At 41.2% G+C, this 27046-nt stretch overlaps 1 protein-coding gene across 3 annotated transcripts in view; it reads left to right on the plus strand.

Moving 5' to 3' along the window:
- The window catches only part of plxna2 (plexin A2), a 223704-nt gene that overhangs the window by 69416 nt on the left and 127242 nt on the right, over positions 1-27046 (plus strand). Inside the window, exon 5 of one of the 3 annotated variants that reach the window (XM_088368793.1) lies at positions 1976-2023. The gene's annotated coding sequence lies outside the window, so the exon portion shown is untranslated. Of the gene's footprint in view, positions 1-1975; positions 2024-13678; positions 14109-26905; positions 27038-27046 lie in introns of those variants that run through there. The other 2 variants (XM_088368794.1, XM_088368792.1) reach the window with 2 other exon arrangements.

Genomic DNA, 27046 nt, shown 5'->3' on the forward strand with positions numbered 1-27046 from the left:
CTGCTTGGCCTCTGCTTACTAGCGTACATTGATATCTGCTGTTACTTCCACCTTTCTCTGAGAAGAAACTTAAATGCAAGATTGCTGATTGAGGCGGGGTCAAGCCCGCATGGCGTGGACCTCTCAGGTGAAATGAAGCGGAAAAGCTGCTGTCACCAGGTAGCAAAGAAGAGACGGGGAAATGGATTGTCGTCCGAGTTGGATCTGACTTTGGATAACAGGCGAGCGGCTCCTTTGTGTGAGCAGACACACCAATGTGCAGTTAGCGGAGGCGCTCATCCCGAAAGTCGATATGTGTCGCATGAACCGTGTCGGGCGGAGGTCACAAAAGGTCAGTCTCAGCCTCGTAACAACCATGCCGCATGAGAACGTAGTGGAGGTGGGACAGTTGCAAATACGGCATGTTGATATACTTGGAACCTGTTTTTTGTTGAAATTTTGTCTCAATAGTCACTAATCATTTGATTTGTACCAAAGATTTCTTGCAGTGCAGTTGAGGAATACTGAAGTACTGAATTGCCAGATGATATTAATATCCCAAAACCCATTTATGGGATTTAAATTACATGCTTCAAGTCATTCATGACATCAATCATGTAAAATGTATGACATTTGCCTTTTCGTAGCATTTTTTGATCTAGTATGATGCTCTTCCCTCTAATATATAGCTCAGGGGTGGCCTTTTTTTATGTTTGCTAGCTAAAATTGGCGTTTTAGTCTGGTAGCAGAAAATGTGTATGGCAATATGGGAAACATCTTATTGCTATGATTGCCTCACCTGTTCCATTTTAACATTCAGCATTTTTAAAACCAGGAGCATCATTTCAACTCACTTGTGAACAAAAGAATCGCAATGCACCACCAACCCCTCAATTTAAAATAGTACCCACTCTCAGTAATCCAAAGACATTAATACACACAACATACACTCTTTTTCTTTTGTCTTGGTGAAATTATCCTTATGTAAATGTGCATTTGAATCTAAAAACGGCCTCTGGATCTTCAGCCAGCCTGGCTTTGGTGGCGAAACTCATTGCACGGTTGGTTCTTATGTGAACTAGACACGTTTTTAGGATTAGGCAGATAAAACAACGTGACTCTCCAGAAGCATACTGTGACTACACTATTTTCGCCCAAGCATTTTCTACCAAATGTTTCCTTACAAATGTAATCCAGAGAAAGCCAGTTATTTCTTGATTCACTTTGTCGCATCTTACATGTTTGGAATGGGCATCCATTTATTTGGATGGCTGATTGTGATAGTGTTGGCTAACCCCTGATTGAAATTACTTGTATTCACATATTATGTAGTCTACATGTATATTCACATTTTGCCTGTGGGGCTTCTATTATTAGTGTGTCTATTTCTTTTGCTCCAGCAGCCCAAAAAACAAGCGAGGTGTGCAGCAACCCTGCTGTTTTTATCAGCTGTGAGGAGCGACCACTTGTACGTGTAATTGCCTTAATAGTAGGAGAGGTGTGGGGCAACATGTACGAGATTGATTAAGGGATTTGGTTTCATGGTTGCACAAAGCAAAGAGGGAGCCGGCCGGGGTCACAGCCAGGGGGCCAAGGCAAACAAATGTACCTGTCAGATGGCTCGCTCAGGCGTAGACTCCTGCATGTTTGTGCTCAGAGAAACAAAAAAAAGTCCTCCTTAAGTCATCTGCCTCCTCATTTGTTCTTTTAGGTGACACTTTAGTTCTCCTGATAGAAGCATGGAACCATGTGCAAATCAAATAGAATTTATGTTGTGCTTTTACTGGATATACATTTTAATCCAAAATATTTATTGTTGCCGAGCTCAGAGAGGTCTTCTCTTTCCTATGGTCAAGTAAAACAGGCTAGCTCAGTTTACTGTGGTTGAAATGTTGAAGAATTTGAAATATGACCTCTGGCAGCGATATAATGATGGTTGCACATGTCAGTGGCTGAAGCCGCTGTGTTTTAATTTCATGTCATTTTGTTTTCCCAGAGGGCATCCTGCCATGACTGCGGGTCAATGCTGCTGCTGAAGATAATGGTCAGTAACTCGATTATCTAATTCAATCTGCTAAAATAGCATCAGGCTGACTCCTTAAAAGAAAATTCAACTTGCTCAAGACTTTTACCTAAATTGCTTACTCAATTGTATTAATTCTTAGGTTAGAATATCACTCAAGTAAAAGGAAAATGTAATCCTACAAATATTACATTAAAACTACTCTAACAAGTCAAATATATCCAGAAAGTAACTTAAGACAATGTAAGAGATTAAATGTAATGCATTACTACCTACATCTGATCTTGGGGATCAATTAAATCCTCCACCACTTTATATACACTATTTGTCATGAATTGATCTATGCAAAAACCATTGTAGTATCATAGCATGAGCAGATTTGAGCATCCAATAATATTAATCCTGTAAGACTTGCAGGTTATTTCCAACCAGCTGCGTTGACACAAAGCTTCACTTGGTAGTTTGTTGCTTGGCAACCTTAAACCCTTCAGGTGATGAGCTGCTCTCTCTCTCGAAAGCAGAAAGGGTTAAATGAAGTGGTGGCGAGCCATAGCTAGAAGTGATGTCATATCTTAATGTTGACCTTATTTGCATTTTTAGTTACTAGTGTGTTTTCTACCAAGTTTATGCAAATTGCAGCCTTTTTTTCAGCATTTGTGTCACTACTTTGGTAGAGTCATTGGTAGCTTGATGCAATTCACAGCAGGACTACGGAGCATTTTCATCTACTCCAAGAAAAATAATGTATTAAATTCAAATTGGTAAATGGTACAAATAACCAGCTTGACATTTACAGTTGCTTCTTAATATCGTTGTCTTTGGGCTCGATGCCATACTTGAGCTTCGTATGTTTATGAGCTTTGATCTATATTTGTTTTCCATCATTTCCTTGTGTCACTTTAACATGATGGCTGTAACCTTCAAAGGCATACCGCGCACCTTTCCGCCTTCTGTTTTCTGAAATGTGCGCCAATTAGATCATATTTCACTTGGGAGCAGACAGCGGATGGGTGGTGTTGACGTCTTAGCGAATGTTATGGTCTGCTTTATTGTGTTTCTTTGTGCAACATGTGGTCACAAAAGTGTCTGCTTGAAAGCCAAGTGTCATATCTTTTAAGATTGTCTTCTTGTGTTACTTTGACACTGTCATCATGACACTTGTGTGCAATACATATCCAAGCGCGTATACTCATAATGACTACGAGTGATTCAATTATAATCCTCGACTCACTGTGGTTGCGGAGCGGAGGGTTAGAAGTGGATGATCTGCAAGACTGTCGAGAGACATTCGTATCCGTGACAATACAGACCTGATGCTGTGCGCCCGCTAATGTACTCGCAGCTCTATTAACTCTCGTAGGGAGACGCAGTAGCCAACCCTCGTGCTATTTTTCCATTAGGAAGAGAGGTGCTCGCCAGTTTCCATTAAATGACTTTCCGGAGCAAATTCTAAAACGTAATAAGGAATTTAACGTCGCTGCACACCTTGACACTCTCCTTGCGCCTCTTTATGTTTGTTGCTTTCTTATCAGAGGTCAGCACCATGTGACCGACGCACTGACAAATAGCACATGTGAGTAGTAATCATGACGTCAATCACTCGCCTCAAGCTGTCACTCAGGATTCAAGACGATGTTGGGCGAATCAACAACTCTGGCAGCTTATTCTGCCTGCTAGAGAATTGAGGAGAGTCAAACAGCGTCGGTGATAAACTCTTATCACAAACATTTAATGTGAGCAGATTTAGACTCCTCAATTTCGATGATGGGTTTCCAGTTTTTCATCTCGTATAGCTGCAAAATATCATACATATTTAACATTGTGAAGATGTTGGTGCACACGCATGGAAAGTTTCGTAGGTAAACGCAGCATTCGAGATGGCTAGGAGATTAGTTGAGGTTAGAGGTACGCTATGTTCCATTATGCATAAAATGGGAGGTGTGCCAGATAAAAAAAATATTTTTTCAAAAATATACCTTGCGTACATTTATTTTACGCGCTGAGATTATGAAAGAAGAATTCAAGTGAGATCGCGATTTCCTACTTAGATATTTTGCCACTTCCGGTTTGATCTGGTGTTCCACCATACACACAGGATACATTTTTGAATTAGAAATCTTGTGAGATCGACTAGCCTTTGAAGTAGAAAAAGAGCTTGTTGAATTAATTGAACTAATTTAAGGGGACCTAAAATGACTCTCAAATGTTCCAGCACAAGTTAACCACTGCAGAGCAAAATTAAAAGATGAATTAAATTCCCACTGCGCTATTCCTGCTAGAGTCACAAAGTCGTGAGTGAATCGTGAATGTGGCCCTGCTGGCCTTTATAAACTTTTAACTGCCATCATACAGCAAACCACACACAAACACACAGGGAGTCTGCGACAAGCTGTTTTTTGCAAATTACTGACGCTGCAATTTACCTCTCAGAAGTAACGCAACAACAAAAAGCAACAATGATTACCCGTGTGTGAGTGTGCTTAGGCAAATTCAGTGTTGATTTATTCACCTAATGTTACTCACGGTGTCCATTCAAACATGCATCGTAGAAACAAGAGCAGTCAGATGTTTGCTGAAGTTTAAACATTTGCATTTAGCATTTTAAAACTTAAAAGTGGTGGGATGGGGTGACATTTAGAATAGTATCTAATAAATACGCTAAAACAAACCAAATTTGGTCAGACTTTATAGCTTGTAACACTGCACATACATGGCAAGATGTGTTCATTGCCGCATGTGTAATCAAAAAGGATCCATTTTTAAATTTTTTAAAACATTTGTGGTGTGTGTATGCTCATTAAACTTTAATTAAGACATCCATAAACGAGCATCTTTAAAGGGTGCATATATAATTGCTTAGACTCTTTATGTGACACACTAATGGTATACTAATTAAAAAAAAAGAAGAAAACATGTTCTAGCTGTGATTGTTGTAAATGAATCCTTAAAACTAAGGAGGGTACAGATAACAGATACCAGTATTGGGCCAATAAACAATAAACAAGTAAATATCCCCGCTGTGGGATAAATAAAGTTCTATCATCATCATCATCATCATCATCATCATCATCATCATCGTCATCATCATTCTGGGCCTTATTTCAAGGTACCAATACTTACAATTAAGCTGTTTCTCAATCAGGAAGGCATTTTATGTATCAAAAGTATTAGTGGCATTAGTACTTAGTATCGGTGACTACTCACCAGAAGTGTACTTGTGCAGTTATCAGTCTGAAAAAAAAATATTGATCAGTACCTATTTAAAACAGAAGCTACCAAAAAGAACATCATTATATAAGTTTTTTCCCCAAATGTTACATTTTATTTATTTATTTATTTATTTATGAAGGCAGCATATACCAAAAACAACCAGTAGAAGTTTATACTGCAGATGAGTTGGAACAAGACTGATAACGATAGCTCTTTCCTATACAAACAAAACATACTCTATTCACTGTCAAAGAGACAACTCGATGAGAATTTATTTAGTAGCCATCAGTTAGAATCAATTGCCTGTGGGACTTTTGTCCATCATCTGTGAAAATGACACTTGGATAGTCATACTTGCTCTCAATGCATTCAGTGAATTTTTGCCGTGAAGCCGATATGTTAGATATGCAAATGAGAAATTTTAAAGACACTCCTCAGGCTATGTGTAAGATTTTAATGTCATTTTTATTGATGATGATAGTACACAACCCTGACAGGATACGTTCGGGCCTCAGTTCTTGTTCATTGCTTAATATTTCATGTTGTAGGGGTGAAAGTTTGGATTGAATTAATTGGAATTAGATTTTTGGGAGTGATTGAGGGATTCGGTTGAAAGCATTAAGATGTGATGTGACTCAGAGTAACCTCAACTTCTGAGTAAAAAGCTCATGTAAATATTAGAATATTAGAATCTCCTTGTTGAGTAAAACTAATTCTACGATGACTATACTGCATATATCTTTGTAGAATCTTAGATGTGTGCCCTGTTGAGCAATTGCTACTATTTATTGTACTTGTTTTCTTTAAAAGAACATGGATGAATTTAGAGCTTATGTATCTGGATTTCAAAAGAACATAAGAACAAGGTCAACTAAGGTTTCTTGTTGACACATTACGCTTTGCTTAGCGGCACAAATGCAATAATTCCCATCAGGCCGCACTCTTTGACATCATTCAACTCTGTCTATAGTCTGATTCCGGACCCATGCGATGGCAGCTTAATTGAGGCACACACATTCCCTCTGTCCTTTTCTTTGTATTTTTTTTCTCGAGATTTAATGAGTATGTCAGATTGTGATGGTGACATTTTCCTATCGACACCTTCAATCCCTCCCATTTACATTTCATATCAAGCCATGGGGCCGCCCCTGTGTGAAAGGCCAGGCTGGATTAAGGTATCACAGTGATTGGGTGCTATCCTGTGGACAGGCTGGCAGGCAGGCACACTTACTAAATCCCTGTCTTGGAACAGCCCAGACTTTCAAGATGCCGCTAAGCTCTCATCAGTCATCGTTTCCCACCACCGGTCCGCCGCGAGCCACCCCCCACCCCGGTACCTGAGAGATCAAGCATGGTGACAGAGTAACGTTGGATATAATTGCCTTGTCTTCTAACTATCTTATCCTCTCCTAGTTGGAGTAAAGAAAATTAGATAAGGTGAAACCTGAGATGTAGTTTTGGAGATTCTTGCTAGTAAGTTCTACATTATTTTTTAGTTGCTAATATTGCAAACATGTTTTAACTTAATAAAATAAATAAATGAAATCAAACCTTGATTGAGGACACATAACAACCATCCCTGCAACTATTCCTACTTGTCTTGCCCAGGGTCACACATGAGCCCGTCCCAGTTGAAGAGAGGCCGGTACACCCTGCACTAATTGCCAGTCAGTCACAGAATGCAATAACGTATATAATTTGAATACATGAAAACAATAAAATCCATGAAGGATATGCAAGGCCCCTTATTGGTATGCAGAGCAATGCTGAATTCTTTCCCCTCTAGCATTTCATTTTCCAAGTGTGACTGGGTAAAGGAATGAAAAAATATGGAGGCGATTACTGTGTTGAACAATTTGGTTCTGCTTAATATAGACTCCTTTGATTCGGTCCCGGGCCCCTGAGATGAGCGTCGGTGAGGAATGATTGCAATGCACGAAGGAGCAGCAGCTCATTGGCTCGTCAGCCACTTCACCATAATACCGGGTCATCGCTGCCCGAGTGTGGAATCGGGCCTAATTAAAGCAAAATGCTTTATCAAAAGTCGAGGCGAGCCAGCAGCGCTAATAAAGCAAGTAGTCTGCAATTTCCTGAGATTTCTCAACTGATAAGCTTCCAATTAAAACAAGGTGTGCGGAAAAGCTGTTATCCCACTATGTCCTGTTTTTTTTTCTTTCAAACATTCATTATATGGACAAAGCAATGAGATGTGTTGATTAACCAATCAATGTATTTCTTATTTACTCCAGGCAAGACAATTTCGAAAATTGTTATGCCTTCGACTTTCTGGGAGTCGTTTTAAGAAGGTTGTGTTTTCTGCTCCCAATGCACAAAGCAAGACCCTTAAAGGCATGTTTGAGTGTATATGGCGTGGAAGAACACGATTGGAATACAGCCTGGAGGCCCTCTCTCGCTCGCATTGAAACAAAATTCCCACAGCCACACTCCCCAATGCTGTCAAAAGTGTTCCCAGAAGTGAGGAAACTGTTTTAGCGGCAAATGGCAAACTAACGAATTTCACTTCTTGTTTGTCAAATGAAATTTTTACAAAAAATAACAGAGAATGTCGAATACATGTCTTAACACAAAATTCATATTAATTTAAACAAAGATTTGATTGAAACAAATTGCAGATTAAGCTTATCTTTGAGATGGTGTTAGCAGTGATCACACCCCATTCAAAGACTGCACCCATGTAGGATGGTGCAGAGACTCTATGCGCTTAGCTTTCTTGTCAAAGGTCGGTATAAAACTATGAATATATTTATAGTCGGTGGCCAATCAAGAAAATTAGCCTCAAAACCTGTCACATTGCATGTTATTTCTGTCAATTTTGGTCGCATTGCTTGGAATGCCGCAGGCTGTGGAGCTCACATATTGCAGGTCTGGCATGTTTGCCAGACTTTTTGGATTTTCACTCAACTTGCACTTAAAGCAGCAGAGTAAATCACGTAGCGCTGTTGGCACAAAATACTTAATTGGTCCTTTTTTTCTTCATATCAACATAATTCATCTGGTCTGACAGCTGAATGGCTGCACTGATGTGCCGAGAGATGGACCATCTGTATGTCTGCCTCGTGCTCTGCAGCTATTTCACTGCCGCCTTGTTTCCATACAGATGCCATCTGAGTCCAATGATTTGTTGCCACAAGTCTGTGCAAGATTGCAGAATGCCTGAATGCCTCCAAGCAAGGACAAAATACTACCACTACTACTGTACTACTGCTGGTAATAATAATAATAATAATAATAATAATAATAATAATAATAATAATAATAATAATTAATAATAGAAATAATAATAATAGAAATAACGATAATAATAATTATTATTAACAATCTAAAATAATGCCTCATTCAACCCACAATTACTGCATCCCCCTGTGACACTGTCACTTTATTGCTGCGGAAATTATTTGCCATTTTAATTATGTTGTCCCTCTGATGAGCTTGCTTCCAGTCAGAGATGTGATTTTGGGCCACAGTCATCTTTTGGTGGTCTCTGGAGAAGCAACATACTTAAAGAAACCACATTGTATTACGCCATTCTCATCATTTTGGGAACAATCATTATTTGGAAAGGTAGACTGGAGGAGGTAGTTGTAAATAAGAAGGTGGTATATGTTTAATTGTTTGCCCAGGGTTTGGTTCTGTTCTGCCACAGCTTGTGGGCTTTCTTGTTAACATTTAATTTTTTGGTGATCAAAATATTTTCAGTATGTGACAATGCTGGCAATGCTGGGACTTTGAATGACAACTGCCACAAGAAGGAGATATTTATGTGATGATATTTACGTTCACTAGACACTCCTTTTTGCCTGTCCAGTTGCATATTTTGATATTTCTTCCCAGAATTACTCCCTAATTTACAAAATAATTAAAATACATCACGTTTTTCAGTCCCTGAAGAAATACTGTAGGTCTCATTCTACAGTACATGTTTTCCTGTACTGTTCTGTTATTTTCTTGAGGGTTATTTTTCCTTTTAAAAGCAAGAGCCCTATTATTTTTTATTGACCAACCCATCGAAAATGTTGATATTGCTATTGATTGTGAGAGATGGCTTGGTCGGTTTATCCCTCCTATAAGGATTGTTTTATTTAAAAATAAGAAATTGTTTGGCTCGCCGTACTGTACATTCAAAAGAAAATCTGGGTCAAAAATAACCCAAATGTGGTCTTATAGGGAGGGACCCACCAAACTTATTCACAACCTTCTTGATTTTTTAAAAACAATCTGAGCCAGGATATTTTCATGCAACAGTGTGTCCTAGGCAGATAATTGGTATCAAATAAAAATTGACAGCTATGCTTTCTCATCCCATTGCTTCCATGTACTTGCTTTCCCTCGCAGTCCAACTGCTGACTTACATGGGTCAGCGACGAGACGGAATGGTGCTTCACTGGAGTGGACAGGTTGCCACGCGCCCTCGTGACGGCCTCACGAGAACCTGCTTTGAAAGCTTCAAACTTAGTGTGGAATAGTCACATATGAGCTCTTTGATCGGCCCCCGCGGCCGAACATGGCTGCGGGGAGCCTGGAACCTCGACTCTTATTCCACCTCACCACTGCTGGGTGAGCCTTCTAGGAAATCAGATTTGCCACAAATTAGCCTCAATCCCACATGCCTCGCTGCATTGCTCCGCCTCCTGGCACGCAGCATCCAGCGATGACCATCCGGTAGTTTGCATCACACAAGAGTTAAAGATTTAGGCCTCCATAATGTTAAGGATAACAGCAAACATCTTATCATGCCCGCCTGCATGACTTTGATCACCAGTGCAATCACAACAGCGGCCCACAACCACTTAGCTCAAAATCGAACCTGATTCTGAAAAACAAGTCATGCCCAGCCTACTTGTGCACTATCTGTATTGCTAATGCAGTCTTGTTATCTAATAGCTTCTTGTTGTCTACTTCCAAGTCAAACCTTGAGGGGAGCATGCTGATAGTATTAGTTCAGTTCAGTTCTTTTCTCCGTATACGTGCTAGAATAACATTCCCTTCTAACCACATTAGAAGAAATGTAATTTGCTACGATTTCAGTCAGACTAACACGCTTACATGTTCTGTATCTTGGAAGCGCAGACACACCCAGTGATTTGATTTCTTCCGCCATGGAAGTGCACTGCACTGTTAACCCTTCTCACTCTTTTTTACAAACTGTGTTTTTCTCTCCTTCTGTCCGACAAATGTAAACATGTATGCAAAGTCATGCAACGGCTTATCGGTGCTGCACGCGCTCAACAAAAGACAAACTAGTCTAATGAGATGTCAGAAGTATGGATTCATGCTATAGCTGCACTGCCACTTGAATTATCTTTGCATATTTTGAGACTGCAGACCTTCATTTCCATTGACTCTTTAGTCTCTCAGCTCGTGGCCTAAGTCAGTGGATACCTCATTTTACTAATAGCTTACCTTGCTCAATGTGTTGCTCCAACTCATAATTCTTTCATTTGTCCCTGCGTAAAACAGAGACTACTCTCTTTCAAACATCCAGTGTGGCCCATCCCTTCAATCGCAATCGAGTTATGTTCCCATCAAGCAAACCATGTCTCGTACCCGAACAGGCCCGGCGATCCACAAAGTCGCTATTTGATTACTGCCCGGCGTTGACGGAGATCCATTTGAGGGTGCAGCGTGACGGAATTCCAATATGGACGCCCTCCAGCTATCGACCCCGTCTTTGTAAGCGGGCGCCATGCTTTTAGTGCATGTTCGCCGGTTGTTGTTGCCCGTCTTCCGCCTCCCGGCAACTCGGCAATATTTGTTATGGGCCCCCCTCGCCGGCTCCTTCTCCTGGTTCATCCATTATTGACGCGTCAGAGAATGTGAATAGCCTACTTTTTGAGTCAGAATGAGGGAGAAAGCGTTTTACAATGCTCTGGCAACATAATGGTGAAGATTAATGACATTCTTTTGACCTGATTGAATGATACCTGATGAACCAAAAATAAATAAATGTCAATGAAGTTGGATAGTTAAACACACAAAGGAGTTGACCTAGAGTTGACCAATTTTTATGAAGGACATTATATTAATTTTTTAATCTTCCAATTAATTTTTCTCCATCTATTATGCATTTATTTTCTTGAACCTTTTTCATCTGATCCCGGTCTAACTGTGTGTCAATTAGTTGGGCAATCCCCAAACATTATTTTTGTTTTATGTAAGTTCATTGAGAATTTATTTCTGTCACATCAAATTTTCAAAAAACTGATTTTTCACTTTGCTAATTTCTTTCATGGGTTACTTCAGTAGTTCTTTTAAATTCGCCCCAGAGCAGAACCTCACTACTACCGACACTTAAATGTTATTAATCCCCAAGCTAAAATGTAAAGATAGACTTTGAGTATTTCCAGCGAGTTATATTTCAGTGATGTGTTCCAAACGTGTCGGTTCTTCCTCTCACCGTCTCCTTGGTTACACATTTCTCCCTGATATGTGACACCTGTTTCCTGTATTGTTCTCACTGCTTTCTTGTTGCATTTTACTTGTGTCCTTCTTGCTCCTGTTGCCGGTCCGTAGATGTTGTACACATTCCAACCGTAGTTCTCGTCTTCATAGCATTCCAACTAGTAGTCATTTTTTATCTTGATATTTTCCCTTGGATTTTTGACTAGCTTCTGTCTCATTCCTATTTGATAGGATCAAAATATTCAGACTGGTTTTTTTTTGACAGGATGTGTGTCCATGGATTGCTCTTACTACCTGCACCTTGTCTGAACATTTTGGACCTCCCACGTTTAGCGGACAGTAAAGATTTTATGATGATGACAGTTTGATAGATTATTTGTATTGTCCTTATGTCTTATATGCAAAAGATTGAACATGGAATGAAGCAAATTGATGGATGGATCTTGTGGCTGATAGCATTTCAATCAAATATGGACGTTATTTCTAGATTAGATCAAATATAACGGACTTAAGGAGATTACACAAAAGGTGCAAAGATGAGACAGTTGTGTGAATGCAAATGTTGGTCTCGTGTGTACCTATAGATGGCAGTGTTCCTACAGAAACTGGGCTGCAGTAGAGCGTGTCACGTTTGATTCCAATGTGTGGAATCTTGAGTGTCTGACTACACAGGTTCCCCAAGGGTGCTTGAAATTCTTGAAATAGCTGGAATTTTCTTTTTGCTGCTTGAATTTTGGAATGTGCTTGAACTTATTCTTCTTTGGTTGCACACAGCTCTCTGTATTTTGTTTCAGCCCACCCACCAGCTTCTATAATGCACTGTATCTTTAATTGCATAACACACACATATTTGAAAGTCTCTTCATCAAGGTGACATAAATGACTTGTGAGGACAGCGAGTTGGTTTGAGTGAGAAAAAAAAAACGGACACGCAACTTAGAAGGCAGTTTTATGTTTAGACCACGTGTCCGCTGCTTGCACCACACACACACACAGATCCGCACACCAATTGCCAAATATAATTCGATGGCTGAGCAATGGGTGCGTCTTCTGTGAGTTAAAACCTTTATGGGGGTCATATGCAACTCGGTCCACCCATACGAGTGACGAAAGCTATATGCCCAGAAGTAGAGGAGCGGAGTGAGCAGTGACTCATTTGCGTTCAAAGAACCGCTCCTTCCAAAAATTGCTTATTTCAGCAAAGCATCAAAAAAGCAGAAAAAATAATAATGTGCTGTAGCTCTTAACCCTAGATCCATGTCCTTACCTACACAAAAGCCATCCCAGTTAGAATGAATGCATTTTATGCAGTAATCTTGAAAAATGTCTCATATTTTTGCTTAAAATATATATATTTTTTTATATTTTGGTGAACAAAATAATTATTTCATGTTTGGCATGTTAACATTACTTTTTAATTAAAATGTCATAATATATCATTGGCTTCATGTTCTCCCCTGTCCAGATGTCTCATCTGTGTCCAACTGGTATTGTTTATCAAGGGGAGAGGATATGTAACCCAGCCGTTCTAAATGGCCTGACAACTCCAAATTTACAATAGCTTAGAGTCTCTTCATCTGTGATGTCAAATCTTGAGTTATACCCCATAATAGGCCCAACCTTGATACTTTTGTGCAAGTTCTTGAGAAATCCTATAGCAGCCATGATACGAGAACATAAGGCATTTTTTGATTGACACCCAAAACTATGAATAAACATGTGCCACTACCTGCACAGTGCACACGTTCATGCATGCACAAACTTACATGCACACTCGGGCATGCGGACAGATGCACATTTATATCATTGAGTAATCAAAAGTCGGATTAATAAGAAGCTGAAAATGATCATAAAGTCTGTGTCGCTCGACAACAAAAGCAATGAAGATGTAAGGAAGGCACACGAGTCGGGCAGTGGGTTGGTCGTGTTCACGCCGCCAGTGAGTGAGTGTGCGCGCGCACCACCTCACGGTGATGATGATGATGATGATGGTGACGACGATGATGATGGTGATGGAGCCGCGCGTCCGAGTCAGTCCGACTCAGTGTGGCGCGCCGCTGCTCCGACGATGCCCGCACACCACCCCCGTCTCACAGCCTCACGTCTCGTCACGCTACTTTGGAGGACTTTTCCCATCGCGCACTACTGAAGGAATGCGCTCGTTTCTGCCCGCGCGACCTTGTGAATGATTTTTTTTATTTATTTTTAACTTTGCGCGTTTTTTTTCTCACGTGTGTGGTTGCCACCGTGTATTGTGCTAGGTATTGAATGACGGTTAAAACAGGTGGGCGTCAAGCAGCGCACAGGAAGAAGAGGAGGCGAGCATCGGACAAGGCGACACTTTGCTCGCGGTTGGGGGACGTTTTGGTTGGTGAATGCGACGTCCTTGCGCCCGGCATCAGCTCCCACATTCTGGGCTGAAGGGGCAGGAGGAGGCGGCACGGAGAGGGAATATTAGATCACTCGGGAAGAGGAGGTGAGCTTTCCGCTTTTTCCTCCATGTGGCATTGGAAGATGGGGAAAAATGCGCCTTCATCCCGCCTGACGTGCACCGTCCTCGTCCACTATGTTATAATCATTTGCGACATGCACGTGCACGTCCACTTTACTGTGCACGCTCTGCTTTGTAATTTGCCTCCAAAGAGACGCTGCTGCAGCTTTCAACGTATTTCTCAAATAGTGTTGAAGTTGGCTGCAGCCAGCACGCACGCTGCACAGCGTCAACGCTTCCGATTGGCTCGGTGCTCTCAGAATGACAACTGCAAGATGACTTTAGTCTTCCTTTTCTAAATGGGCACGTTTTTACGTGCAACTTAAAACTTGGTCATGCGTGCATTTTGGACAAGTGACGTTTTATTTTGGTACCGCTTGGAAATTTCCTTGCATACCTAAATTGTTTGTAATTGGGCTATTATGAGGGTTTTGGACACTTGACTAGACTCACATTGTTCGCAACATCAACAACAGGTTTATGAATAGCTTAGTTCCAAGCTTGTTAACAGAGACAATAAATTAAGACAATTTGACTTACTATTCTGCGTGCCAAACAGTACCAGTCAGCCTGCACTTGTTGAAAACAACTCAATGTGCATTCAAGTATTATGTCAATATTACCCAGTTGTTCATATTTATTGATGATGTAGAATTATACAGACATATATATATAAATATTTTATTTAATGGACAATAAAAAAGCTTTTTGTTTAGTTTTTTTTAATTAAATGTCAGTGAATAATGGTAGATGTATTTGGATGTATTTTTGGGAAAAGTTATTCCAAGTGCTTGTGTATTTTAACAAAGTATTCTTACTTTTTAAGAAAACCATTTCACAGTATACAATTTTTCCGTTTTTTGTAAATATTTCTTATCATTATCATACCAGACCAGTTGGCTGGGGTTGGCTCCATTTCTTCTACTCTACAGTGACACATGATGTTGATGTTCCAAATATGATGATTTGGCTTTTTAAGGGTTGTTACGGATGTACGCACAACAACAATGATAAAGCCCAATTTAGTTTGTATCATTTTCTTTTGCTGCTGACTTCTGACCAAACCCATCCACAATGACCTCAAGCCTCATCTGTCCTATTCAGCGGCGGTGCCCACAAATCTTCTCGCTGCAACGCTTCCAAAGAAAACAAAACTCGTTTTCCCTTGAAAAGTGCATCGCATTTACATGAAAATAATGTACATCTGCTTGGGCGGATGGCGAGCATATTAATCCTTCTGCCCTTGCAATCAAACCTCGGTCCGTCTTTGTGAACGCACTCTAGTTTTTTTTAACGCTCGGGTATAAAGCCGGCACATCATCATCATTATTTTAATACCCGTCTCATGGTGCAGCAGCAGTTGTGTGTGTGCGTGTCTGTGTATGTGCGTTGGACACAGCCGCCGTCGGGGTGCAAATGGCTGCGTTTAAGAGAACAAACCAGCTCGAAGCATTGGTCTGATTATCACAAGCTCATTTGCTTCAAGCTTATTATCACTCTTATTCGGAAAAACACACAACGACGCAAGCTGTTACTGTTTTACACATCTCTCTGGCAACGCTGTGGGTGATATTTCAAGAAGTATGACTTTATTGGCTTATTTCCACTAACTTTAAATAGGAAACCTTTGCTGTTAAAGCTCTGTTTAATTCTCATGGAATCTAATTTTGGAGTGATGGATGTGTTTTGTTTAGGAATACTACCTCATTTGACTCATTCCTGTGGCGGCAAACTCAAAGGAAAATAATTGTTGACTCTACTGTATTCAGGCGGCACCGTGTTGATTTGCACACGTGCCTCACAGTCAGGAAATTTTGGATCTGAATTTCGAATCTCCCCCTGAGCTTGCATGGGTTCTTTAGGGTATTCTAGCTTTCTTCCGTTATCCACATGGCATGTTAGGTTATTTGAAACATCAAGTGGAATTTGATTGAGAAGGTTATGCAGTCTCTTGGTCTTGAAGCAATCGTGGCATAACTAAAGCCTTTCTTTACCAGCAGAGGGCGAAACTGTCGGGTCCAACATTTGCGCTGCCTAAACGGGCTGCAGTAGGAGTCAAATGTGAATTAAAAAGCCAACAGTGTCGTTTTTAATATTGCTATAGTCTGTTACAATAGCGGAATAGAACAGAATGCCTTTATCGTTGTTGTACAGCCGGCATGCATGCCCATATGCAGTTCTCATCAGCATCATCAGAATCGTGTCCCATTGGCTGGATGTTAAAGGTCAGCCAATGATCCCCATACACCAAGTTCATTATCTTTAGTTAATTATGATCATAGCATATCTGCTGCCGAGTGAGTCGTTGCTGCTCCTCTGTGTGCCGTGTCAAGCCCCAGCACAAGCTCCCCCCACCCCGACCGTACTTTGACCCCCCCCACCACCACCACAACGCTCCCCCGCCCCCTCAAGGCAGCCAGACTCACTGCTGTGTAGCTTGAGAGATTTTGACAAGTGGCTGCGCATGGAGGCAGAATCCTTGACCTATATCTTAATGAATGAATACTGCAAACGCATCCATGGCTATGTACCCCCCACCCCCCCCTTCAATTGCAACCCCACTCTACCCCAACTGTCTTTTCCAGCACACGCACATGTAAGATAATGGCGCTTTTGTAGTACCACTGACTGACTCACTCCGGCCTCAGATTCAGTTTCTGTCTTCACTTTCTGCTTCAGCCGGCGTACAAATAGTCTGCGGGGTTTGTTTTCATGCAATTGCACCCCCCTCCCTCACTTTGTGGATTTTACCCCGATCCACTATCCAGCTGTCACAACGGAATGCTCCGTTCCCGCTCTCGCTCGCAGCCTCGCCATGTGCTCGTTTGTCCGAAACCTTTGCCTCGTTAGGCCGGAGTCCGGCGTAAAATGTGAGGCCGGCGTTGTTGGCAGAGTTGATCACGTGGAATATAGTTGAAACCAGGATGTTTTGTCTGCGATGTCCTAGTATCATTTTTGTCATGATCAAATGGGAACCCAATTACAAAAATTTATGTTTTTGGAGGATGCAGTGTTAGATGACGATCTAACATCCTGACCTGCCCGCACCCTCAAACTGTCATAAATGCCTCATCGGAAGACAGAATGACATCTCTCTTCATTTCTAGACCAGTCCAACTTCTATTATCCTTTGATTGGGCTAAAGAAAAACCCACTCGGATCACTCTTGTTGTCCTAAAGGCTCACCAGCTTGGTGAAACAAAACATTTCGGTCCAATTGCTAAGCCCAACAGATGGGAAAATGGACGGTGTAAAAGGAAGTGAAAGGGAAAAGGATAAAGGAAGTTATCAGAAGCTTGTTTTCAGCACCTCCGTTGGGAAGCCCTTAACACTTTCACGGTGCAAATACTGTTCCCAGTTAAATGTTTTGTTGACGCCTTCAGTCCCCCGAGTGAGTGGTGGAGGAGGCATAGGCAGCGTTTATTAAGATGTTAAAGGAGCTGCCCTCGTGATATGCTTCCAAAGTTTTTCCTTGTGGATTGCCTGTTTAAGGCTTTTGATCCTGTCCCCACTCTTCGTCTGATCTTCTTGGTCATGGGCTGGATTAAATTCCATCGCAAAATGAGGCAACGCTCTGAAAGGAACAATTTGTGAGTCTGCGGTTCCATAATAGCATCCAAAACAATTACAACAAATAAAGATAATTAGGTCCTGATGCCAGTTTTATGTCATCCTCCTCTGCCCTGGTCTCTTGTAACTTTTCACATGGGCTCTGATGTAAGTGACTACTGCCCCGGCACCATCAATAATCAATTAGTTGGTGTCAGAGGGTGCGCTTGTTTTGTGTGTGGCAACTTGACAAGAATTGAGCAACAAAAAGAGAAAGGGGAGGGGTGAGGCTGAGGGGGGTTGTGGCATTAGATGCCAAGGGGCAGCTGTCAGGAACAGATGACTGTGTGCGTACGTGTGTGCTTGTGTGTGTGTGTGTGTGTGTGTGTGTATGTGTGACTTATGCATCGCTGCGTGCAATTGCGTTCATTTGAATTTAGATTTGTTTGACTGCGTGACACATGTGTCTTTTATAGACGTGTTGTTTGTGCATATGGAAAGCAACATAGGGCTGTTTAGATCAATACTGATGAGGATGCCCGCGCCGGTTATGGTTACTATGGCGACAGCATCAAGGAATGGCCGTGTGCTCAGGTCAGTGGCACAAGCCACATTATTTCATAGAGAATTTATTAGACTAATTGCTGGTCAATTGGATGTGTGCTCCATTCAATGGCTCCTCCTATTATTATGATTTTTTTTAGCTTTTTAATAGAAAAGAGAAACATAGACATTGACCAACCATGGCCAAATGTGCTGTCCCTTTCCTTGAAAACTTGACTGAAGCAAAACGGCTGCTGTCCAAACGTAACCTCAAAGTGTAGATCCAGTCATGGTGTACAATAAGAGTACGGAATCAGAGGAAGTCTAGACCTCAAGTGATTAATCTTGACCACTTTAATGTATCCTCTCCCGGGACAACTATTGTTTTCCATAGGAATGTATGACTAGGATTACGATTTGTGTGATTTTAAGTGACTGCACATTCAAGAGGCTGAGCTGTTAGCCAGCACAGTGTTGTTGTTACAGCCATGGTTGTGATTGGAAAGTACAAAAATAAAAATTGGCATTGAATTGTAAATTGGTCACTTGAACCTGCCATTTAAATCCAGCCCAAGATGCATTTGCTACCTGATTTTCTTCAGACTCTGTGGTTGATCTTCCAGCTTCCAGCTTTGTAATTGACGTACACTAACGCGGAATAGCAAATAACATTTTCCTCAGCTTTAAAACAATCTCTGCGATGACCAATATGTCTGTTGCGATTACAGTGAGACGTACTCAAGTTATTTATTCGTGCCAGATAAATATTAGCCGCACGAGTCTTTTGTAGGGCTAGCTTTTGTTCCACTACTCTTTATTTCCAAGTGACCCCTCGTTGTTGAAAGCAAAGTGTTGAGTATGCTTGGTGAAGCAGCAGCGAGGGATCGCCTAAATGCACTAAGCACGACAGCGGCGGCGGGAGTTGCGTGGAAAATCATTAACTTACTCTAGTCGGTGCTATGATTTGAGTCACAACTCATCACGATGAATGTAGGCCAACAAGTGTCATCTATTGCTTGACAATTATTCACATGATGACGGCTCCCTTTCCATCCCAAGTCAACTTCTTGAATATGGATGTTGAATATTAATGCTCACAAATGTTCCCGATGGAGCCAAAAGAAGAACGCGAGCATGATTACATAACTGACAACAAACTTTTGGGATTTTTTTTTTTTTCTCTGCGACTCCAAATATTTCTTCAAATTTAACATTTCTGGAGCTTGATTGTACAGCAAAGCTTAATATTTTCATATTTAGATAATACATCCTCCAAATACCGACTGCATTTCCATCTTGAAACCGCTCATCTCTCTCTCGTCCCTGCATTGTTGATGTCACTCCCTCCATTGTTGATATCACTAGCTGCTTTGTTTGTACATGTGACTTGTCCTAATTTTGAAAACATGACGATGCGTACGTGATGTCGTCCCCAAAAGAAAAAAGAAAGTATCTTAACCAAAATACATACGTAGTAACGCACAGTGACTTGGACGAGTAATTTTAGTCTGATTGCCAAACTGAAAATAATCACACAATAGATGACCTGGCATCACTGCTGACGTGCTCCAATCTAGCATTAAAGCACAGGAGGAAAAAGAAAAGGGTGGTCTGGGAATGCAACACTGAGTCAGACAGGAAGCGGAGGGGAAACTGGAAGGGAACATAAAGGCACAGTGGCTCTCACAATCATGTGGCGGAAACTTGTTCAAAACACTACTTGGCTTTGAAAGAGAGCTGAAACATGGCAGATCTCGATTGAATTTGTTGGATTAATTAATTAATTCCATTTCATTTGATTCCGTTTTTATTAGCACAACCAAAACCAGATATTAAATGACATATTACAGGGAATCTAGAGAACTCCACAAGGAAACCGTGTAGGAAAAGCACTCCTGTCAAATAGATAAATAAAACCTGGGTGGTCTGTTTATAATGTACAAGAAATTACTTTTTTTTTTTTTTTTTTGCAAGGTTTCTGTTCCCAAAACTGAAGTGACAGAGAGCAAGCACTCAGCATGCATTAGATGTGCTTCAGACAAAGCCCTTTTTGAGCAGCTATTCTTTATTTTACATATGTAAACATATTTTGTTGTGATTGTGTAACAATTTTCCTATGCTGGCTGAAATAGACACTGAAACGCAAACACACTGAAGATAACATTATAGAGGATAGAGACAAAGAGATTTTGTTAACTCAGTTGTTATTATTATGTTGCAATATAAATGTTGTCTTTTATGATGAATTATCTACTCTTTATCCAAAACAATTGATTTCTCAACACAATAAGGGCGATTGTATTGTCTGTGTTTTGATCAATCTCAGGCGAAAAAAGATTTCCATTGTCCATTTACAGTAGATCATCATTGTTGACAGTATATTGAGGGTGATGAGATTCCTGTTACTATGTGTATGAAAAGTCGTCATAATTACGATAGATCGTGCATGCTTTTCAGCAGCGACCATCGACAAAATAAATAACATTAGTGCAAGCAGAAATCCCTGTAGCTCGCCACTGATTAGTAACGTTTTTGGTGTGCTTTTTGTTTGTTCATCATTGGTGCAGTTTATTGTGTCTGGTGTTACTATAGCAACAGACAAACACAATTATATACAATCATCATTTGATTATGAAGGAATTGGTTAGCTGGTAGTAGCGTTTAATTTTGAGGTTGTCTACACATTATCGAAATTTGTTCCTGCCCCCTCCCTTGCAAAGAAAATGTAACCAAATAATAATAGAACCACATTTTTGGTCTTCTACTATGTGGAAAGGAACTAGGAGAAGAAAGGACAAACCCGATGCAATGGTCACGCTGTCTGGAAAGGCGTTATTTTGTGTGTGTGTGTTTGTTGAAGAGTGATCTGGAGGGTCTAAACTCTCTTGCTGACACCCACCCAAAGTGAACCAGCCTCCAAGTGTCCCAATTAGCCCACTTCAGCATGTTTGTGTGCCCCAGCTGCTCCTGTTTGTGTTACTGATGAAATGCTGAATGGGGCCTTTTTTCTCCCAACATTTTCTCGAGGGTGGCAAACAGTTGATTTTTATCATTTTCCCTCCTTCCTGTTATTGCACTTTTTTTTCTGCGTGAGTATGATTATATGTTTGCACGCTGCTGCTGATGTGGTTTTAAATGGAGCAGCGGGGCTGTTTTGTTTGGCTCAGTGAGTGAATATATGCCCCCCCCCCCCTCCTTCACCTCCGCTACCACAACAAAGTTGCCCAGTTTTAGGGAAACGCTCGAGCTGGCCAATGTCATGTTTATGCTGACTGTTCATCATTTCCTCCACCACAACGTACTTATCATCAAAAGATTGCAGTTACATCACTTGAATGGAGAGGTGGCTCATTTTACGGCAGGCGGAATGATCGTTTTTTAAGCCTTGCTTCATCATCATCATCATTGTCGTCGTAGTCGGAGTGTGCAGTCTCAATGAGAAAAAAGAAGTTATTACAACAAGCCTTCATGCCGGAATCCCGATTGCCCGACTTTGCCGTCTTTCGATGCTGGCTGAGCAAGACCATGCAACTTTCTTTCATTTACTCTTACATGTCGTTTTTCTTCTTTTTTTCCCCCTACTTGTTGTCTCCATCACTTTTGGGATCTCATCCCAGGCAGCTTTGCTTCCTTTAACAATAAAACAGATGCTAGTTTTAATCATCTTACTAGCAGAGATTAGTCTTTGATCAAATGTAACACCCGGAGGGAGAGGAAAGGAGGAAGGGAGCGACAGATAGAGATACTGTTGTTAAATTGGTAACTTTATTGGGATGGACATCATAAATGATTGATTCATTGATAAAGAATGTTGTCATGAAACTATTGAGACAGAATGCCTTGCTGTTAATTCAATCCCAACTAGTTTGCGTTATAAAGACTAGCAACCTGGTGTCAGCTATTATCATCATTAATATCAGCTATTCCATTCTTGTTATATTCAAAAATATCATTTTGTCTAATTTATTGTTACATGCCGCACTAGTGGATCTAGTAAATGAAATCAAATGCTTCGGCACAAGCCATGCTTCAAGTCCTTCATTTCTCCCGGCCATCCTCTTTCAAACTGGAGCGAGAGCTGAGCAATTCCAACAATGACTGCTGACATTTTCCCTCGTCGAGAGTCGCTTATTATGTGTGCAATTATGCCAGTGACAAGGTTTCTAGAAGTCTCTCTTCAAGGTCCACTAGATCAAGATGTAGCACCAGAAGAATGCCTGCAGACAGTCGCATGAAGCTCCCCGACGTCAGGCTTAAAGAATATGGATGGTCGTGTTATGTCTGTAGAGCGGGCAGCGGAGCGACCCGAGAGCTGCTGGCCTGTGAAAATGAGAGTGGAGCTCTTATTCGGAGAGTCTGTGATGTAGTTGACAGACTATATAGTTGCTGCAAAGTGTAGCAGTGAAGCATTAGACTGCAGCTGACAGCGGCGAATCTGATAGATTGTGAGGTCCCACGATGGCTTCCAAAGACCTCGGTCAGCTTTTACGCTAACCTCACATGTCCTCCTTTGGTTTAAGCTAAGCACTCAAAACTTCAATTTGTGTTATATTTGTCCAACTGTGGCAGATGACACTGTGTTGCCCTGACAGCCGTTAGTGACAAGTAGATATTCCGGCGGGCGATTCAAAACAAAATTCCAGTATTGAAGATTATTTGGTGATAATTGTTATTAGGAAAATTAAATGAGAGTTGCTTCTGCAGGAAGAGTAGAATAATTTTATTTTCAATAATATTTGGGCTGTCACTGTTGAATGCTTTTAGAATCTATCTATTCGAATATAAAAGTCTAGTTTGCATCCAGGTGTGTTAGTACATCAAAAATTCCCTTATTAGTTTTTATTTACCAAATTTGGTTTCTTTGTTTTTGTTGAGTAATTAAAAAAAAAAAACAACAGAACATTACATGAGAGGATTTGCTTTCATCAAACAAGACTAGATGAGCTGGACCGCAGGTCTCTGTGTCTCATTGGAATTAGTGCTGGGCTGTAAATGCGCACGCCGTCCAGGCCTGTTCCGTGTGACACCGAACAGGATGGCGTTCTGGCCAGGACATGGTGGAAAATCAGAGCTGGCTCCTTTCCTGTGAGCCCAAGTTCTGAGACTGAGGTCGGCATGCTGCCATCACTAAGGTCCTTTTGTAATAATAGTAAAAAAAAGAAAAAGCAGCACATTAAGCAACTTAGTTTGATTTTGTGCTAAAAAGCAAAGCGAACCAATTCAAAACATGAGTTCATGTAGCTGAGATTCAAGGCGGAATTGACACAGAGACGCAAAACCATATCGGCAGAGAGGCAGCAGAATGAGGTATTGTTCACATGAGCAGTAAACATGGACTAGAAAATTTCGAGGAGCTGATGACAAGAAGGGGAAGAGGTCCATTTTGAAGCCACTTGGGTAATTATTACAAGTAGACAGTCATCAACACATATTTATTATTAACAAGTACTTGGTCAGAAGGCAACAAGGGCAAGTAAATGAACGCTAAATGTGTTAGAACATAATGACTTTAAAGATGGAGTTCGCATAAGTGCACACAACTGAACAAGAAGCCAGTGCTAGCAGCATGACAGGTGCTCCTGGCTGGTCCACCAATAGTACCGATTCATAAATGTTGTTAGGGTTGCTGTGGCAACAACACTGACAATGTTCTCCAGCTGTACATATTAATGGGTGTCTAAATGATTTTGATGCCAGCGGCAAGTGTCAAATCCAGTTGAAGTACTTTTTAATTTAATTACATCTACAGAAATAATTATGCTAAAAGTAAAGTATTTTCCAGTCTGCTATTACAATTTTGCATTTTTTTTTTTTTTGTGACCGCGGTTGTCACTATGCAACACCATATCTGGGAGTACTCGACCCTTGTGTCTGTCCTAAAAAGAATTTGGCAGAGGGGGTTAAGATAACTGAAGACTGAGCTTAAAAATAAGATTTTTTCTTACTTATCAGAACATATTTCAAATCCTCTGTTTGGCCAACTTGTGCTTCCTGGCCATGTTTGCTCCTTATATGGGTAAGTGCCCGCTTTCCTCACCACATGCTGCTAATGCGACTCATCCGAGGCTAGATTGGACCAACTAAGTAGCCGCAGACTCGATTTTGCGGGGGTTTATCAACCCTGATGAAATTAAAGGAATGTGTACTTGGCTAAATCGAGAATAAGAAGGGACAGGCCTCAAGTCCTCTTGTGGGCACTAGGTCTTAGAACAAAATATATTTCCTGCTTCCTGTTATTTGATTTCATAACAAACAATACACTATTGAGAGAAATGTCCTCTACTCTTGTGGAATACTAAGAATTTGACCGCATTCTGCTGTGAACCCTCAAGTGATCCCTCCTTTCTTCAAAACGCCTGGTTTTCGTCAGACTATACTCAATGTCAGACTTAAAGTGGTTGTTGCAAGAAGATAGCTTGATAACACCTTAGCTCTGTCTTGGAGTTAGGCAGAGCGGGTCATGCGGGATGCTTCGCTCCATTCCTCCTGACGCCATAATCACAATAACGATAAGTCTGGTATGTTATTCAAGGAGCTACCGGTTGAGCTTTGACCCAGAGCTGAGCCTCGGGTCACTCAAGTCAGTGGGTTTGTGTTTGGAGGAATTTACAGCCACAGTCTTACGCTGTAAATTCCTACAAACTGTGATTTTTTTTTAAGTAATTTCCAAGAAATTGTCTTGCTGTGTTGCTGCCCTTTAAGAAAATGAAACAAGACCACAGACACATCTAGACAAAGTACTGACCCTCCGGCAGCAGGTTGAGACTTTCTTTGCACCTTCCAATGGCCTGAAATGGAGGCTAATAAGCTTGAGTGTTACAATTTCCAATGGCGGAAAATGTGTTTTGCAAGCGACAAGTCCAGGGTGTACCTGACCTCTTGCCCAAAGCCAGCTTGGGTTGCATAACCCTGATAAGGACAAGCACTGTAGCAAATGGATGAATGGACAATTGGACAATTTCATTTTGTAGCTTTTTTATGGTTTCATATCCATTTAGTTAGTAATCATGTTGTTGTACACATCAAAACCTCACTGATGCAAACTTTAAATTGCACTGTTAGAAAGTCTTACTGGTTTTTGACACCCAGAGTCGGGTTTCTTCTTTCTGTGTCACTTCCATGCACACTGCTACGAACTAGCAATTGGAGAAGAGCAGGGGGTATTGACTTTACATGCATCCCGTCGTGCAGTTAATTGAATTGATGGCTAATTGACTTTAGCATGGATCATGCCGAGGCTTGCCTGGAGAGTGTTTGCGCCCGTATTACATCACTTCACGGTCACATGACTGTGGGTAACACCCACCCACTCATCTGAGGGGGGCTTTTTGTGAGCTTAGCGGAAGAATTGGTTTCCCCGCTGTGTTTGCAGTGGTCGAGCTGTGCATGATGAGAACTTAAAACGAAACAGCAGTGGAAGAAAATGGAAGGATTATTTTGACCGACAGGTCCCCCTGGCATGATCCACCCCGTCATGCTCTCCCAAAAGCCACCACCAGGAACTGTTACATAACAGGCCTCGCTATATTAAGCGGGGTACACAATTCTTGAAAATTGGGCATAATTCTGATCAAAATCCCTTAAAGTCCCTGAAAGATTATGTCTGGAACTTAATTTAGATCATATCCTATCCGGGAATGTACCATACCTGCATAGATCAAAATAGCGCTACTTAGTCGCTTGATGTTCTTGCCAACGTGACCTTTGCCCTCCCTTCCAACACGCCCCCCTTCTTTTGGCCGGAGGAAACATGCCAGGCTGTGTAAATTTGCCCCAGTTAATAGCCAACACGACATGCTGCCTTTTGGGAGTTGCTGCTGTTGCTGCTAAAGTAGCTTGTTAGGCAGTGAGAATAATGACTGCATGGCTTCCTTCCTTCCCTCCCTCCTTCCTCCCTTCCTTCCTTCCTTCCTTGTTCACTCAAAGCAGGAGCTCTGTATTGTTTCGTCCTTCGCTTTCACTTTCACAGGATATCATTCACTGTTTCTGACCTCCACTGATCTCTACTCCCTCGCTCCTGGTTGTGGTTTATGGCTTCCCTCTTCACCCTCAGGCTTTCCTAACATCTCTCCCGCTGCCACGCAGGCAAACAAGTCTGCTTTTCACAAGCCAGTGTAGCTTTGATAAGTTTTGGGGATGGTGTTAAAAAAGTGTTAAATTTGACTTTTTAACTGCTTTGGTTCTACTAGTTTGGGCTCTGGACTGACTGCTCACCCATCACATGTGAGATTATACCACCAAGGAAGTCCTTTGTTAGGTGCCTATTTCTAAAAATGTGTTATGTGAGCCCCCTCATGTGTGATGTCATAGTTCGGCAAGTGTCCACTGCATAAGCACGGCTCTTGGAAAGTGTAGCCTGGTCCCAACCAATTAAAATAAATGCTTCTATCATCTTTATTGGAGCTTCGGTGCCTTTGTCAATTTTGGAGCATAACGAGAAGTCTGTTTTTATTGTACTTTGTGTAAAACTGAAAATTTGTCCAAATTTGGAGAAACATGGTTTTCATTGGGCCTTGAGATATTATTCTAGAATATTCCAGTCGTGTACAGCAAAGGTCAGAATTGGATATTTGTTTAGCGTGGTGCAGCTGCAGACAGATAACGCCTCAGTCAGGGAGCATGCGTCGATAAAGAAAGCAAATACTCTGGACCCAAAATACACAAACATCATGTTTGAATGCACACACTCTGACACACTGGTGTTGGCTCATGCGATGTGTCATGTGCGTTTAGGTTGATCCCTTTTGGGACGTCTCAGCTTGCTTTTTGTGTCTGAATACCGACGTGGACAATGGCGTGTGATCACACCAAAGCCATTAAAAGTAAGGTGT

The sequence above is a fragment of the Syngnathus floridae genome, chromosome 2 (assembly GCF_059516105.1).
Source record: "Syngnathus floridae isolate MCC-2025c chromosome 2, RoL_Sflo_1.0, whole genome shotgun sequence".
In the NCBI taxonomy this organism is placed as follows: Eukaryota; Metazoa; Chordata; class Actinopteri; order Syngnathiformes; family Syngnathidae; genus Syngnathus; species Syngnathus floridae.